Source organism: Rhodnius prolixus, unplaced genomic scaffold (assembly GCF_049639745.1).
Source record: "Rhodnius prolixus isolate KJV_2025 unplaced genomic scaffold, Rpr scaffold_8, whole genome shotgun sequence".
NCBI lineage: Eukaryota > Metazoa > Arthropoda > Insecta > Hemiptera > Reduviidae > Rhodnius > Rhodnius prolixus.
This window is the reverse complement of record NW_027411593.1, coordinates 19,448,602-19,464,313: the sequence shown is the minus strand read 5'-3', so window position 1 is coordinate 19,464,313 and position 15,712 is coordinate 19,448,602. Positions and strand designations below refer to the sequence as shown.

Below are 15,712 nucleotides of genomic sequence, written 5' to 3'. Positions count from 1 at the left end.
CCCTTATTTATTTTTATCCTCTCAAAAACACAATGTACACAGAGAGAGGTAAGCGATGTCGGTTATTGCGTAGATTTTAGAGAACCCATACGCAAACCCTGGCTTATCATCACAAACAATCCCCCTGCTTTGTCACACAAACTTACAAACGCTTTCACTAACTGCTAACATTACAGACGCTCACAATCTATGTACAAACACTAGCCAACTAAGGGGAGACGACAATAAAAGATACATTAGGACGACCTACTACACAAAGTGGATATGGCTTTGCAGTCACTTCCTATAGAATCTACAGACGGCCACTAGTTGCAGATATAGAAGTATATAATGTTTAATTCATTGCAAAATGTTAAGTGCATACATTCGCCACTTAAAGGTAGGTTTTATGAAGCGAAGTGTATTGATAAGAAGATAGTTTTTCTAACATTCAATTCCCTCTTGCAGGCTCTGAGAGACCAGAAAGGATGATATGATTCCTGAATAAAAGGCTGGTTCATTTCCCCGTAGCAAAATTGTCAAAGTACAAATTCCGTACTGATAACCGGCAATACTCGCCAACAAATATAGAACACAAAGCAACAATATAATGCAATACTACAACAAGGAATCATATCAATTTGGACAAACACAAAAAATACTCTATAGTATTTATAGGAACAAGGTAATTTTTTAAAATTAAATTTATACCTCCTATCATCTTGAACCAAACTCCTATACCAACTGTGGACAAAGTACGCTACCTTGGACTGTACCTAGACAAACGGTTCACATGGAATCCCCATACTAGACTGAAAAGACAAGAAACTAACCAACGCTACAAACTTCTCGCCAGACTACTTGACAAACGTTCGAAACTTAACCTAGATAACAAAAAACTCTTATACTGCGACCTATTTGGTCATACGGCATCGAAATATGGGGATCGACTAAACGTTCCAATTCTTTCAACGCATCCAGACTTTACAATCAAAAATACTACGAAAACTACTTAACGCTCCGTTCTGTATTTTTAACCTCACCAGTAATTATGACCTCAAAATCCCTTTCATTAACGACCCATTTCTTAAAATTTCATTCCTTTACAGTAGCTCATCATAATCCCTTAATTGAACACTTATCTTCTACCACATTACCTGCTAATCCTCCAAGGAGATTGAAGAGAAGATGGCCCCGCGATCTAATCTCCTCGTAACAGTATATTGCATCTGTTCACGTTAATGGAGTGTCGCCACTGGGTGCCTTCTCAAATCTTCATTCAAGACATTACATTACATCACGATTGCTTGTTGCAACTACCGTTGCAGTCGCAAATTTTAATAAAAATTATAAAAATAAATGTTTTAATCATTTTTTTTTTTTTATTGGCAGAATACCTAGCTGAATTCTTAAGCGATTACCACCAAATAACAATCTTGGTACAATTTTAAAAAAATTAAATAATAATAACCACGCTTATAGCAAAATACATACTTTAAACTAGCCACAAAGTTATTAAGTTACTCCCACATTTAAATATATACAGGTTTATAGAATTAGTAATATAGGCGCCACGGTAGCCGAGCGGTTAAAGGCGCGACTTGCAATGCTAAGTTGTTTTGTGGTACTGGGTTCGATTCTAGGTCTAGGCCTTGGATTTTATTTAATGTTTAATATAAGAACTTTTATAATAAGGTATGTTTGCTAATCGCCTCCGTCCTCGACACCTGATTGGTAGTTAGACGTTTAAGCCCGTCTAAAAATTAGTAATAATTTCTGTTAGAGATGTTAGTTTAATGTATATATAGGAAGAAATTGAATAGGAAGTGTTCTTTCAGAGGCGTGCAGATATAATGATTAGAATAGTACAAGCAAAGATTATCTTCAAGGGGGAGGAAGTAATAAAAGGATAAAAATAAAACGAGAAATGGTTTTGTAGTATGTTTTGAAAGACGTGATTACACACACACTCACCCAAAAATAATTATATATACATAAATAAAATTAGAAAGCGAATTGCCTCAACACCTGTAAGGTGAGCCGTGCCAAGGTGGACGATAATTTTGTAATTATAAAACTCCTAACTACAGATCTATTATTGAATCGTACAAACTACCAATATAACATTTGATTGTAGCTGGCCTTTTTCTTTTTAACCGTACACTGGTTAAATTCCTAAAACATTATTAGATATAAAAAAGAGTTTTGGAGGAATTTAAGCCTTTGAGGATTAAATCGCACTTTCTCTCTCGATATTCCACTGCCGTTCTCTAATTTCAAATGTAATATTCTTCACTAATTGAATAATAGAGCCAAATTTGATAAAGCCGAAGAGCAAGAGAGCAAGAAATTCCTTACATTTTGTGCAATTAAGTTTATATTACTTTATTACAATTAAATTTCTTACCAACTTTGGATGTTCAAGCAACGACTATAACCTAAAAATTACCTATTTGATTTATAAAATATCTAATATGAATTTTTTTTTTAATTAATCCTTTTAATGAAATTTACACCTGTACCTACAGGGTACGTAAGTAAATGCGATAAGTGTATAAATAAATAGCGTGTCAGACGTGAATGACGGTCATCCAGTGATGGCCGCCATTAGTCACCCAGTTGGTCACGGGACCAATGGCGCCTCAGCCATCTTCGAGTTTGGAGGGTAGCGTAGTTGAAGACAAGTTTGCAGCTAAAGGGTTGGGATGAAATGAAAGGAATGGGATGAAAATTGTTATATCGGATTTTGGCAAGTTCGGAGATGAGTGGAATTTGGAGATCTGTATGTATTGTGTGGTTGCTAACATAAAATGGAGTGTCCACTATGCGGCGGAGTATTTTGGATTGGAGTGTTTGCAGTCTATTGATGTTGGATTTTTTAGCTGTTCCGTAAAGTTCGAGTCCGTAAGTCCATATTGGTGTGAGAAGAACTGTATAGAGTCGTCGTTTGTTCTGTAGTGAGAGTTTTGAGCGTTTGTCAAGTAGCCTGGCTAGAAGTTTGTATCGTTTGTTTAGTTCGGTACGTTTAAGTCTCGTGAGGGGGGGGGGGTTCAGGTAAGTCTCTTGTCTAGGTACATTCCAAGGTACCGCACATGGTCGGCTGGTGGGATAGGTGAATGATGTTAAGAAGACCGGTGGTGGAGTTTGACGTTTGGGTGTGAAGACTATGTATTTAGACTTAGTTGGGTTAATTTTTATACGCCAGTTTTCTAACCAAGGTTCTATTGAGTGAAGGTGGGACTGTAGTGAGCGTACTACGAGGATAGGGTCAGAGAATACGAAAAATTAAGATTATAAATTATATATAAATTTGATAAAGAAATATTTGGAATTCGGAACTGAAAGAATATTTTGTCCATAAGTGTATCTAAAGAAATGGCTTCTTTTTTTCCTTTCAGATGTCAAACTACAGAAATATATATTAATTGCATAAATTGCAGTAATCTTAAGTCGAGCGAGGGGGTTCACGCAAGATTTGGTTTTATTTTTATTTATTTAATATTTATTCAATTTAATTATTTTCAATTACCATAAAAACAAGTTTGTTGGGAAAAATTTAAGATAGGCTTCTTATATAAAATGCAATACATACATGTAATGAGGGCTTAGTATACTCGTCATGAAAGATTTAGGGGACAGTTGACCGGTTTATTACTGGAATTACTTGAATAATATCACATTAATTTATTTGGAACCAACTACAAGATATTTTTGTATCCCCTGTAAGTATGAGTACGTAGAATGTAAAAAGTAAAGTTATTGCCTATTTTTTTCAGGTGGGCTTTACGTTTAATTACCAAATTAAGTGTCATGGACGGAGGCGACTAGCAAACATACTTTACTGTAAATTTCTTTTATTAACCATTAATTAAAATCCAAGGCCTAAGACCGGGGAATCGCACCTAGTACCACAATGCGTATTAGCTTTACTGGTGATACCTCTAACCGCTCGGCTATCAGTTTATTCTTCTTAGGACCTTTATGAAGATCATACCAGAGATTAAGCTGATAAGAACAGATACTACACTTAGCCAAAAAGCCCTAGAAGCGATTACATAGAATGTGATATGGGTTACAATTCTTCAATATATTAATTTATGGAGATTCATTAACTAGACTAGGAACAATTCCATTCATTTTGGAACAATTCCTGGAGAGGCTATTCTTCTAACGTTCCATTTTAGGGTATTATGTGGTGTTTACCATTTATGTTTTATCGTGGAATAAATAAATGAGTTGCTACCAAAGAAATAATCGATATAAATAAGTATAATGCATAAATAATTATTTCGTATAAAGGCGCATCAATATTAGCGGTTTTCAATGTACTGCCGGGGAGAGGATAGTGTTCTCTAGCAACAAAATAACAGAAAAATAGCGGACAGTGTTAAGTGGTACATAAAGAAAAACCTAAGAGCAGGCAGGATTCGAAACCAAGTTCTCTCGCTGCAAGAAGGAGTCAACTTCACTAACCACTTAGATAATCCTAATTTTCTGTGTAACGCAATTTGTGCCAATTAAGTGAATTCTACTTTTTAACTTCTAAATATTGATGAAAATTAAAAATGGTTGCTATTTACAAAAAGAGTATGGAGGGTATTTAGCCACTTGTATAACTTTGTAATAAATGCCCTTTCCCCAAAACGAAGATAAGATTTTTGTCTGTTTTTTTAAAAAAAGAACCTCGAACGTGAATTTCTGACGTAAACCCAATTTTGAAAAATAATTGTCGGGCATCTATCCAAAATTCCTGCTGTTGAAGGGGACCCATAAAAGGAAGTAGAAATCTACTGCCCCCGGAGGCTAGCGGGGGGTTAAACATGAAAGGAGAACGATCGAGGGAAAGAGCAGAACTAGACCCAAGGTTAGTGCACAATCAGGAACAAATAGATAATAACACACCTGTGCCATTGATTACAGCAATATTACAGCTTTTTCATTCACAGCTTCAACGGACTGAAATCGTGTTCCTTTTAATGCAGATTTGACTTTGGGGAACAGACAAAAGTCACATGAGGCCAGGTCAGGCGAATAAGGCTAATGGCCTAAAACTGGGAACAGATAAAAGACAACTAGGATGTTGTACTTGGCTAGAAACGTCTTGACAGACAATGCAGTGTGAGCCGGCGCATTGTCTTGAAAGAGAGAACCCATCTCTCCACAAATCGGGTCGTTTTTTCCTTACTCTTTCACGGAGTTCAGGCAAGCACCTCACTAGTAGTAATGTTGATTAATTAAAATCGATATTTTCATCCGTTTTGGACGTGTAAGGGCGACCCGGGCGGTCATCATCCTCCGACATCTTCTCGGCCATCTTGGAAACGCTTGAACCACTCAAAAACTCGCGCACGTGATTAACATTCATCGCCATAAACTTCTTTTAATAAAAGTTTCAGTAGCGGTTTTACCCAGTTTTATGTGAAATTTCATGACAATTCGTTGCTCTACTACATGTGTAGTATCATGTTTTCGGCAAAACGAAACTAACAACTCTTACAAAAAAAACGACGTTTCCGGTCTGACAGATTTCTCTACAAGCAAGTGAGAAGCTGCAATCCGAAAGAGAAGGCTTTTCGCTGCACAGCTGTCGGTCGTTAGGATTTGGCGCATGCATAGTTCTTCTGTAGCACAATCAGTTTCGTTATTTAATAGCCTCACCTCATAATCTATATCAGAATGTTTTGCACGATTACCAGACACCCCTCTAACCAAGTAGGAGAAAGTAAAAATTAAAAAATAATTTTTTTTATTACCATATTAAATTGTTAAATTTTCGTTGTTCCTGTATTTAGTTAATTATTTTACGATATTACTTTTAAAATTTACATGTACAGCAGCATTTATTATAGAGGTAATTAGAATATTCATAAAGCACAATAAGGAAATTAGCAATTAAAACAAAAAAACTGTATCAAAAACTTAATAAATAAAAACTCGAGGAAGCAGGTGAAAAGCAGCAAGAAAGAGTGGTAACTTGAGCCAGGTGCTTAAATATTCTTTTTAAAGTAAACTGGGCCAATGATATGCGGGACCACCACTTAATATACCTTTAGTCTCCTTCTTATTTTTTTTAAATAGAATTTGCGTTTTAAAATGTAAATAATAAAATTTGTATCTACCTAACTTTAATTGGCCAATTATGTAATGAAATGATACAGTTATTCGGGAGCGGTGTGGATATAGGGGCTTCACATTTGATTATTAATGTAATTGTCCAGGATTATTGCTACTTACTGATCCCAAGGAAATCAATAAATTATTCTTAATTTAGACAGTACGTCATTTTTGGAAAGTGTGATCTGCATCTGCTCAAATAATTATTACATAACGCGAACTTAACGTTAATAGCATTGTATTTAAAGCCTAATAATAACAATTTTTTTTTTCCTTCATTCTTAAATTCGCAACTGCGTAACGTATAAACGCAACAAGGAAATATGATAGCGTATAGTACATCATAAATGTGAAATATAGAACAAAAAAAAAATAATAATAATAAAAATAAAGTAATATATAAAGTAAAAGCAAAATAAAATAATAAATAAATAAATAAAATAAAGTCACAGGTATGGCATGAATGAAGGCCATCCAACGATGACCATCATAAGTCGGTTAAAGTAAAATACCGAACGGATTAAATACGATGAATGTCTTGTTTATTTCTCGACCAGGTGATCGCGAGGCCATCGGCGCCTCAAGTCTGCGAGGAGGATTTGACAGGAGGTTAGTGCAGGACAGGTTGCTGATTAAGAGATTATGGTGTAGGTAATGTTTGGAGTGGAATTCGATGTAGCGGGACTGGGCAAGGTCAAGAAACAAATGCGATTCGCAGGTCGGTGCGGATGGTATGGTTGCTCACGTAGAAGGGTGCATCGGTGATGGTTCGAAGGATTTTTGAACTGGAGGGTTTGGATTCTGTTTAGGTACGAACGCTTAGCTGTTCCGTACAGTTCCAAATCCGTAAGTCCCGATAGGAGCGAGTAGGCCTGAGTATAGTCGTTTCTTGTTTGTAAGAGTCAGTTTTGACCAACAATAATAATAAGAAGGAAAGGGAGTGCGGTTAGCGTATTGGATTCCCAAGCGGAGATCCCGGGTACAAATCCCAGCTGCTTTGGGCCCTTAAACATTCTCTTCCTGGGAGCTTCTTACAGCTCACCGTCCGGTGATGGAGAGTGTTTTCTGAAAAGAGAGAACACTGCCCGGCGGCTGGCAGTGCACTGAAAAAAAGCTCCGGGCGCCGATAACCACAGATGTTGACGCGCCTTTAATAAAAGTTTGCTTCAGTTGGCTGTGGCCAAAAAAAGAATAATATTCTTAAATATTCGACATTTCACTTGAGGGCACACAGCCAACTTAATTTGCAAACATTTTAACAAATATGTTATCTTGTTCAAGGTAGCTATTGTTTTTTTTCTCGTAAATTATCGCAAATAAACAAATTTTTCTTCCTTTAATTATAACCTTACTTTTCTAAAACAATTTTTCGTACGTGGTAAACAACTAATAACTTAATTTAGATGTTTTTGTCACAATTTTTATAATGGTAATTGTTTCAACATTATTTTATTTTTTAAATTTAATATCGCTTACTTTTATTACTTAGTAATTGATAAATTAAATATAAAATTTCAAATAGATTAACAAAAAAAATGTAATAAATGTTTTAATATTTACTTTAAAATCCCTTACTTTCACCAACAGAATCACGTTCCCAGTCGATAATAAATCTACCTTATAAGTACTATTCTAATAATAAGTAGTAATAAGTAAAATGATTGTAATAGCACAAGGAAAAGGATTATGCGGAGATCCTGAGTTTAAATCCAATAGCCGTGGCCCTTTTATTTTCCTTTCCTAGCAGCTCCTGATCCGCTCACAGGCGTCCGGAGACTGCGAGTACTCTGAAAAAGGCCAATGACCTAAGATGTTGCTGCACGGTTTAAAATACGTAAAGAGCGAAATTAATTTGTAAAAATCCTCTTTTTCATACTAAAGTTTCCTCAATCAAATCCTGTGAGAACTCATAATCGTAATGTACTAGTTTCGGATAATTTTAATTCTAATATAGGATAAAAATACTATAATTACGAAGTGAAATCCCCGAAGGAGGAAATCATAGCAATGGTAAAGGCGCTCGAAGACCCAATTCTTTCAGTAGTTATGAAAATCTCACCACTTGAAAGATATTTTTATTTACGCTTAGGTAAATTTGTCCTACTAACTGCCTTGTTTAATCAACATCAACAAAATGAAACTAATTCGACCTTTTATTGTTTACAGGCATTAAAAATAATTGCAGAAATAGATTTCAATCAGTATAAAAACTTCATTTCGCACTAAGAAATAACAATAAATTACAAAAATTGTTTAAATTAAATATTTAAAATTCCTATTATTAATAAAAGTTTAATAAATAAAGAAAGAGAAATATTTAAATAATAGTTTGTTGGGAGAGAACAAAACAGGCTAACTGTAGAAATAACAAAAGACTTGCCCCGCTCTAGACTAAATGGTTATAAAACAATTCTCTCTCTGGGACAATAAAATGGGAAAGTTTTTACCACTGTCCTCCTTCTATTTTCAATTATATCCTTTCCACCATTATTAAATTTAAATTCTATAGAACTTTTTTACTTTATATTTCTTTTTTTTGCCTTCTCTTCCATTTCTTAAACAAATTAGGACTAAAACTTGGGCATTTATAAAAGATTTTTTTATACTGTAATATTTCTTTAAATAATTTCAATATTTTTTTTAAACATTAGAGAGCAGACAAGGAAAAGCGGTTAAGTGCTTGCTATAAACGTATTCATATTTTTATTAAAAATAAACTTATCATTACAAAGCTTTTATTTAATAAAATGGGACCAAAAATGAAAAGATTCCTGGGACTCTACGACATTTCACTTCTTTTCTTTTTTTTCCAATTTCTTTGATAATGGTTCATACGTTTTTCTTTAATTGTTGGTCACAAGTAGATCTCAAATATTATTTTATGGTTTTTTAATAAAAACTAGATTTAGAGCACTTTTATATCATAATAGTTTAAAATATTTATTAATTTGTAATAATTTTATAGAAATTTTCAACTGCAGGTGTAATTACTTGCTCCTAAACTATGTGTTAAATCTAGTAATTGATACAACGACAAACGAGGAGTTTGTCCACCACTTAGAGGCTCTCCAATTGAATGAATCAATTATTTACTGACTAAGGGTACGTTCACAACGGAACTGAGAGTATAGATGATAGCAGAGATGATAACTGATAGAGTAAAATATAATCGCTGATTAGTGTGCTCAACGGGGAGCTGTGATACATGCAACATGTCCGAGTAGTGAAGAAGAGTTTTTATGTTCAGCAGCCACGAAATGGTATATTTTAAAGAAAAAACGCTTTAGAAAATATCATGTACATCCCATAAATAAAAAACGAAGTACTTTGGGTGAATTTCACCATTTATATAAGGAACTTAGAAATTATCCGGATCGTTTTTTTGAATATGTGAGGATGGGTCCACACACATTCGACTATGTTTTAGAAAAAATAAGGTCAAAATTAAGTAAACGGAAAAATTGTCATGGAAATCCTATAACCATAGAAGAAAAACTAGTGATTCCTCTAAGGTAAGTAATGGTTTTATTGAGAAAAAACAAATAAATACACATAAAAATAAATGTAAGCACGATTTAAAAAACAAAATATTGTTTAAAAGTAAATAATAAAAAATAATGAGTAAAGACAGCACTAATTAATTTTGCTACGTCCATTTTGAAGCTCCGATACTAGAGTTCAGCTAGCAGAAAAATGAAATATTTAATTCTATCATCTATGCTCGTTTATAGCAGCGCGTATGAGTCACTAGTTGCAGCTTCGTTGTGCACGCTCACATTCGAATGTATTATGTTTTTCTGCGCTGATGCATCACTCCTATCATCTCTATCATCTCCGTTGTAAACGTACCCTTAGACGCCACGGTAGCCGAATGGTTAGAGGCGAGACCAGTAAAGCTAATATGTATTGTGGTACTGGGTTCGATTCCCGGTCTTAGGCCTTGGATTTTATTTAATGGTTAATAAAAGAAATTTACAGTAAAGTATGTTTGCTAATCGCCTCCGTCCACGACACCTAATTTGGTAGTTGGACGTTAAGCCCGCCAGAAAAAAAATAGTCAATTACTTTTTAACATAAACTGGACGAGTCGTGGAACGATTTCAACAATATACGCTGAATCACGTGACAAAAATTGAGTAGGCAAGAATAAAACACTTGAAACGTCTGTACGATTTATAAATGTATGAGAAATTGCATTAGATAATTCAAAAGAGATATTTATTCAGAAAACCGGAGTTTAGACTAAGAATGAGAAAATCTTTATATATTCACAGTTAGACACCAATTGTTAAATGTAAATTTGATTATTACAGTTCCTTCCAAGACCCCACTTCTCAAAAGCAGAGCAAAAGATATCTATCCTTCCTAATCGTTTTATGTAAACAGCATAAATCCCCAGGAAGAGACAATTTTTACCCTAGTGAAGATTTCAACTGGGTATTGTTTGCGTGGCAAAAGGAGGGTAATAAAAAAAATGCGGGAAGAAAGAAACGCCCCCCTTTCTATAACGGGATGACAAAAGGTATATATCCTGAACACTGGGGGACTCAGCAGTGCGCCGGGGAAGTGGTATAAATGAAAAGGTATTCTCAGAACCCCCAAAGGAAGTACCTGCTCTGTTATTATTTTGCTGTAACTAAAGCAGGATTATAGACAAAGCAAAACAAAAACAGCCAAAGAAGTATTATTTATTTTGCAGGAGTCTTATTGTCTACTTATACGCACCACAAGAAGGGGAAAATACAAAAAATAAAAGATGCATATATCGATTCTTTTGAAGTAGAAAAAGAGATGCGTAAAATGTACTGACTATAGAGTTGAAGACTAATTATCATTAGGGAGACTGTTTTGATGATTTGATGATGACAAAGAGAAGTGCACTTCATCGTTGTTCATCAACTCCATCACAACAGATAGACACTTTTCTCGTTTCTTCATTTACAAAAGGAATGTTTTTGTATTTTTAAATAAAAATAAAAAGTCGGCGATGTTTAAGCACAGACATACGAACATAAGTCCATGACAATCGTCTATACCAGCGTTTCCCAACCTTTTTTGGCTCGCGTACCACTTGGTAGTAATTACATCATACTAAATTGTACCACTTCAGAAAAATGATTGTATTTCGTGAAATTTATTATTCCGAGTGTGTTATTTTACTATATTACTTTTATTTGTACAGAGATACAATGTATCTGTTTCAAAGGAGTTCATGTTCACTTTATAAACTGTGAGATCTTAGTTTTAACACTTTTTTAAATCATTAAAAATTGCGTACATATTTTTCTCTTCAAGATTATTAATTAATTTACAAAGTTCTTCTTTAAGGATTATTATATTTGTGCCCAAATCTTCAAAATTAATATCTTTTAAACATTCAACTACCTGTAAGTACCAATTAAATTTAATGTTGCTTGGATAGAGCTTACTCATTACAATCAGTCTCTTTAAGCAGATTTTTACATAATTTTCATTTAGGTTCTGTCACATGATAATTCTATTAAGTTTTCTTTATCATTTATCGCTAATGATGTAGCTTTTCCTAAATTTTCTTAATAGAAGGAGTTTGAAATCCTGTTATCATTTGTGTTTTCGGATTTTGGAAAATACTCCATTAAAGACAATTTTAATCCTTGTTAAATGTGCTATTATATTTTCTGGTATACCTTGAGACAGACCAACCTTATTACTCTACATATTAACAACTTTACTGTATAATATTATTAATTAAAATAATTTTTATGAACTATAGGAAAATAATGTTTCTTTGATATACTTGTGCTTAAATTTTGTTTAAATATTTTTTATGTCCGCCATTATTGATTATTTTTCGTGTACCACCAACCAGAAACTCGCGTACCCACAGGTTGGGAAACGCTGGTCTATGCCAGTTTATTTGTACAGAAAAATGTTTTGTATGTGTGTCAATAATGGATGGTATTTCTTGTGGGAATTGACCGATGTGAATATAGGATATTTTTTGACAAAGAACTCAAGGGGGAATAGCAGCAACTCAGGGTGGCAAAGCAAAGAGACAAGAGGATAGTGAATACTAAAAGAGACTATGTGCATGGTGCGACAGTGATGGCCTGAAGCGAAATAAAACCTTTAAAAGGGGACAGGGGGTTATAAGAGAGGATGAAGACAAACTACCAAGTTGTTTGTAAATGCATGCGTGTTAGTCTTCTATACAGAAGACAAGTTATGATAATATAAAAAAAGGGGTGTTCAGAGGGAAGAGTGGTTATGTACAGAAGTTCTAGTCGGTCTACACTGTAATCTCTTTATGCCCACAGTATTGCAGACTGCACCGACAATACTGCACTTTCTACAGTTTAGCTGCACCATACTTCCCCCCTACTCGTGTGAATTGTTTATGTTGCAACAATCAAATTGTACCTATATTTCATCTTTGCTGCATTTTAAACCAGGCAGTAGCCTAAATTAGACCCATTATAAAACCAAATTCAGTGAAATTAAATTCTTATTGCGAACATTAATGACTGTAAGAAGGGTTTGAAAATTTTCAAGAGTGCTAATATGAGTATTTTATGATCTCGTAAATCAAAACACACAATATACCCTAATAATGAGATTTGTACCTTTATCATATTTTGTTCGTATTATCATTTACAACTGTTATTGGAACCGCAGATTTAAAAAAAAATTGTACTGATTTGGTGACTACTCTTATCAATTTGCAAAATAATAAATTTATATGGATTTTTAAGTCTAGCAATGAAAATGAGATCTTTTGTAATTAATGAGTGACTTAGGGATAAAATTGTACAGTTTTTTCTCATTTTTGAGCAATTTTCATTTACAATTTCTGCAACCTTACACATTTCATTTTACGTTTATTTCATTTGTAATTAAAATTGGGCTTGTCAATTTATTATTATTATGGCTACTTTTCTTATTCGTACGAGGGTCGTTTGAAAAGTCCGTGCAAAAATAAAAACTACTTAATTTTTTGGGGTAAACCTTTTTTATTTTTCAACATAGTCTCCTTTTAGGCTTATATACTTCGTCCAACGCTGCTCTAGTTTGTTGATCCCTTCCGAATAATAGGATTTGTCCAAGTCTGAAAAATAGCCATTCGTTTCTGCAATCACCTCCTCGTTTGAATAAAATATTTTTCCCGCCAGCCATTTCTTCATATTGGGGAACAAATAGTAGTCCGAGGGAGCCAAGTCTGGAGAATAGGGGGGATGTGAAACGAGTTGGAACCCTATTTCCATTAATTTTGCGACCACAACTGCTGAGGTGCGTTGTCGTGATGGAAAAGGACTTTTTTGTGGGCCAATCGTGGGCGTTTTTCTTGCAGCTCGGTTTTCAAACGGTCCAATAACGATAAATAATATGCACCTGTAATAGTTTTACCCTTTTCCAGATAGTCGATGAGGATTATTCCTTGCGAATCCCAAAAGACAGTCGCCATAATCTTTCCGGCCGAAGGAACGGTCTTCACCTTTTTTGGCGCAGATTCCCCCTTGGTAACCCATTGTTTAGATTGTTCTTTGGTCTCAGGAGTGTAGTGATATATCCATGTTTCATCCACAGTGACGAAACGACGCTTAAAGTCATGCGGAATCTTCTGGAACAACTGCAAACCGTCCTTGCAACACTTCACACGATTTCGTTTTTGGTCAAGCGTGAGCAAATGTTGATGCAAAATATTATGCACCCGTTCATTCGAGATGCCCACAGCACTAGCACTCTCACGCACCTTCACTCTTCTGTCATCCATCACCATATCATGGATTTTATCAATGATTTCTGCAGTAGTAACCTCAACAGGGCGTCCAGAACGTTCAGCGTCACTTGTGCCCATATGGCCACTCCGAAAATTTTGAAACCACTTATAAACTGTTGTAATCGAAGGTGCAGAGTCACCATAATGTTTATCAAGCTTCTCTTTAGTCTCCTCAGGCGTTTTGCCTTTCATAAAGTAGTGTTTAATCAACACACGAAATTCTTTTTCGTCCATTTTTTGAAAATCACTCGACTTCCTCGATTTAAACGAATGCCAAACACAAAGAAATAGACCGATCTGGCTGAAACTTGGTGTGTGTTCTTCCAAGAGATGCTACTAACTAAACATAACCTCGATACGCGCCAGTAGTGCTATCTCTCTGACTTTGCACGGACTTTTCAAACGACTCTCGTATATATTGTATATATTTTTTTTATTGTATTGCATGTTTATACTGCATTTGTTGCATATAATTACAAGTATCGCTTTTGTACAGGAATTACCCAAAAGGCAAAATAAATAAATAAAAGAATTTTTTGATCGTGTAGATTTCAATGTTTGAGTTAGCACCGAAAACATCCGTTTTAACACTGCATTGCCAATGCTCGAACTTACGTCAATTATTGCCAATGTGGAGCCATATTGACTCCATAATTTATTTTTATCTTTTTTTTACATTGATTTCAATTTTAATAATAAAATTTGCATTAAAGGATGAGAAAGAATAGGAATTAAGAACGAGAAAACTAAATTTTGTCCACAAATCGGCTTTTAACATTTCACGCAGAAGGAATTAATTTCAACTTAGGATCGCAGTATTTTCTAGAAACCTGATTGACTGTTTTCTGATCAGGGACATTTTCATTTTTTTAATTACATTCACTATTTTTTTCAATTACTGTGCGCTGTTGACATGGATCGGAAATAACCCAATTCGTTGCAAGTTTTTACTGCAATTCGGACAGAAAATCAATTCTAGAAAGAGGCTTTTTTTTTGTGCCTTGATACTTTCTATGAAAATTTATCAAAATAAGCATTTAGGCAATAATCTGGAGTCAAGATAATAACAGAAAATCTACTTATATTGCCAATCAGGAGTCAAAATGACTCCAATATATTTACTTGTAATGCCAATCTGTAGTCAAAATGACTCTTATGATTCAAGTAAACTAATCTGCAAAAAGAAACTAAGAATTCCACAGTCTTCAGCTCGTGACTACCAAATGGTGAGAGAGTGGGGATAGCATATCTAAGAGCATTTCGGGATAGCTATGAGATGTGGCGAAACAGAGACAATTCCTATTTTTTTGGAGTCAAATTGACTTCGGATTGGCAATGCAGTTTTAAAAGGCCTCTTGAGTTTGAAGAGCTATTTACAAATTGCTCGCTCTCTCTTTCTGCGTCGTAAATATCTCTGTCAGTTTGTATCAGCATAATAACTCAACAACAGCTAATCTAGAAAGTCCAAATTGTATATTTCGAATCGTAGTTTGGAATAAGAAAAACAAAATAAAATTACCAAGTTTGAAATTTAAAAAAAAAACCGGTAGAACGGAAGTGTTATTTTGAACAAAATTTGTTGTTTCAAGCCCATCTTTATTTAAATTTAATAATAATAATAATATCTTTTTGTGTTCCATAAACGAAACTAATTAGAAGCTTTTCTAATAACAGAACACTTTCAAATTTTGATATTTTATTTTTTAATTTTAAGGCGCGTCAATACCTAAAGATCGTTGGCGCTCAGAGCTAATTTCCATTGCATTTCAAAAGTTTTGATCAAAATTTGTTCAATTTGATCAAAGAAAGCCACCTTTTCTCTCTCTAATATTGATCTATATATTTTTTTTTAATAAATTTTTC

General features: G+C 34.3%; 1 protein-coding gene and 1 pseudogene across 6 annotated transcripts in view; both read right to left on the bottom strand.

Moving 5' to 3' along the window:
* The window catches only part of ash1 (histone-lysine N-methyltransferase ash1), a 246,850-nt gene that overhangs the window by 152,770 nt on the left and 78,368 nt on the right, over positions 1-15,712 (bottom strand). The window lies entirely within an intron of this gene.
* LOC141451591 (U2 spliceosomal RNA) lies at positions 3,923-4,031 on the bottom strand (annotated as a pseudogene).